General features: G+C 39.2%; 1 long non-coding RNA gene across 1 annotated transcript; it reads left to right on the forward strand.

Annotated features, from left to right (window-relative positions):
* The first annotated feature begins 437 nt into the window (after positions 1-437).
* LOC124553912 lies at positions 438-1,798 on the forward strand. Its single transcript, XR_006968163.1, has 2 exons — positions 438-1,434; positions 1,594-1,798. It is a non-coding gene; the product is annotated as an uncharacterized LOC124553912 (long non-coding RNA).
* The last annotated feature ends 1,338 nt before the right edge of the window (positions 1,799-3,136 follow it).

A 3,136-nucleotide genomic window follows, 5' to 3' on the forward strand; every position in this document is an offset into this window, starting at 1 on the left:
TCAAAAGCTAATGCTTCCCGTCCGCGACACCGTGTCAGAAACTACATAGCAAGTCGAGCGTAATTACATGCTGCCCAACCCCGAAAGCGCGGCAACTCGCGGGAGCGTCACACAACACCCTCCTCCACTGCACCACCCCAGCCAGACCCTCTCTGCACGCGCTCCATGACAGGCGTCTAAAGCTAGCGAAATGTGGGATGCTCAACTACCGGACCTACCGATAGATGGCTCTACCAGCTGATCACTATCGTCTGTGTGGCACACTGACGATGACCAAAACAGAGGATCTGCCAGGCGCTAGGAGACGAGGGAGACCCGAAGAAGGGAGGGAGTAGAAGAGATGGGGGAGGGGAGCAGGGGGCGCACGGGAGAGGGCCAGGTAGGGTGATAATATCTCGTTATTTTATAGCTGTTTTAATACTACAGTAAAATGTGTCATGTGCAAATAGTAGTACAACACGCATGTACAATGTTCATGAAACTTATCAAAATGCATCACATCTCCTATTTTAAACAAGCGAAGTATAAGACTTATGCGGCTATAAATATTCGGTAACTGCCGATTGCTGACTGTGTTATTAAAAGCAAATGAGAACCGCTACACTTTCTCAGCCAGTGTATCAGGGTGCCATCTGTCGGTGACGTCTGGCAACACTGCTGTCCGGAGCTTCTCACTAAATGATTTGAATTCTTCATATTTGATTTCAGTTAGTAGTTAGAAGCCCTAAAGGCAGATGTTGGATAAGCAGTTTATTCGTTTCAGCTGTTTTTGTTCTGCTCTTATAAACGCATGTATCTTCCAATTCTTTATGACGAGAATCATCATACTTTGCAATATTTGTGGTAAAATGTTCTACATAGTCAACCATTCGAAGCGCTCGGTATGACATTTCAGGATTAGATCTATATGACGTCAATTTTTGAATGGTGCGGGCGTTGTTGCCCGCGCTACCATATAAAATGAACGACAAGGTTAAGTTGTAAATTGGTAATCAGTAATTAGTTTACTGATTGGTGTCGCAGTTAACGAATTCGTTAGCAACTGTTGTCCCTCTCCTATTTCGGCGATTTCTGCTATTAATCACCGTACATGTTACACGGGCATTCGTCGCAAATGAGACTTGCCCACAGGCAAAATTTCAACTAAAGAATCAGTATGAAGTATATATTACCTACGTTCTTCCTTTGGCTTTAATTTAAATTGTCAGTTTAGTTTACATTAATAGTGTTATGTCGAGAATCATAACAGAAATTACCACACAGTACCATAGGAGTTCATGTTTAGAATATGGATTCTAAACACTTTTTTTACGCCTTCACAAGTATCTGAACCACAATGTAAGTCAGTCGATGTAGCGATAATTCGAAATATCAGTGAAAAGGGAACTGGAAAAGTTGTCACATCGTCTTTACACAGTCTTCGTCAGAAGTAAGGTTAGTTTCTATGTTTGTAAATGAACGTACATCATTTGTGCAAAGTGTGAAACCTTCCCACACTAACGTGCTTTCATTACCAGAAATATTAGCAGTTGTATAATGTGAAATATATTGCTAGTAATTAGTAGAAGTTTAATAATCCTCGTGATTTTCCAGACACAGTTCCCATTTGGATTAGTGGATGCTGCATGTACCCAGCCACATCTAGAAGAGATAATCGCGAAGATTCAAAATGACTCTTGAAGAATTCCCAGAGCCATAGTTGATAATAAAGTGTGCAAAATGAGTATTGGTACAGTGCGTAACTGAAGACATTATGTAATTAGAAAGGGATGATAAATAAATGTGAACTATACTGTAATTGAATAACGAAAATTCCATTCTGATCTTTCATCCTATTTCCCCAAAATTTTCTGCCATATATTTAATGATAAAGGCCTGCTAGATTCTCGTACTCATCACTGTATCCCTCCCACCTTTAATGTTGGTTGTGATGACAGACTGACCTGTAGCTAAGCCCAAGGTCTAGGTTAGGTCGGAAACTTGCGTGTTTTAAGATTGATGATGTGCACGTCAAAACAGTGGAATGTACTGATCTTACTGTTACAGGTTGAAATTGGAAATTGTACTAACGGAAAATTTTGAGATACAGACAAAAGTTTAGCTGAGTATTGTACTGTTGCAAAAAATATCCGCCTTTTGAATAGAGCTGTTAAACGTACTAGACACCAGATTGAATTTTTTGTAGTTTATGGATGACATATGTGTGTAATACGGTACTCATGAAAATACTCATAAGAGGCATGTCTATAATCTGTTTTCGAAATGACCATGCAATTTTAGTCTTTATGAATGAGTGTGTTTAAATATCTGTCTATTACCACAACCTTTGTATTTTTCTGTTATTCGGTTTCAAATCCCCCTGGTACGGGTCAGGCTGGCAGTAGCTTTGTACGCTGCTCTACAACCTATAGAATTTGTAAAACATAATAAGAAGATAATAAGTAATAAAAGCAGGCAATTCAAACAAGTGACTTATCAATTGTAAAATGGCAGAAAGTTGTGGAAGTTAAAATATAAAACAAAGAGTTGGTGCTGCTAATTAAATACACAGGAAGAAGACAGGTGCACTAGTAGACAGAAAATTGAGAAACACTGTGACAGTCTGGTTTCTGTTCGCAAGAGAGAAAAATTACACCCATCAACAGTACAACAAATACCACACATTTAAAACACTGCACTAAAAATTTCGCACAAAGAAGACACTTCACAGAGTAGGGCGGATGGGGGTGGCATGGACAGATGAGGGGGGGAAGGGGGGGAGCAGCCAGTGGAGGGAGAGTACTCATAAGGGGTGGGGCGGCAATGTCTTTGCAGAACTAGCTAATCATATTAATTGTAAATATATTCTTAGACAACTTACATGCGAGTGTGTCAACATGTGTGTCCCACTTTAGATTGCTTTGAATTGTTAAATCAAGGAATTTTACACTAAAGTCTTTTTTACTAATTCATTCCCTTTGTATACTTTAATTTCATCATTAAAACTACTGTTGTTAAACTCCATGAGTCATGTTTTACTATCACTTACATTTGATGGCTTTCGTTAAAGTACTGTGCAATTTCATTTGTCACGTTATTACAATGGGCCTCTAGTTCATTAAATGATTCCTTTTTCCACATGATGGATGTATAAGCT

The sequence above is a fragment of the Schistocerca americana genome, chromosome 11, assembly GCF_021461395.2.
Source record: "Schistocerca americana isolate TAMUIC-IGC-003095 chromosome 11, iqSchAmer2.1, whole genome shotgun sequence".
Classification (NCBI taxonomy): Eukaryota; Metazoa; Arthropoda; class Insecta; order Orthoptera; family Acrididae; genus Schistocerca; species Schistocerca americana.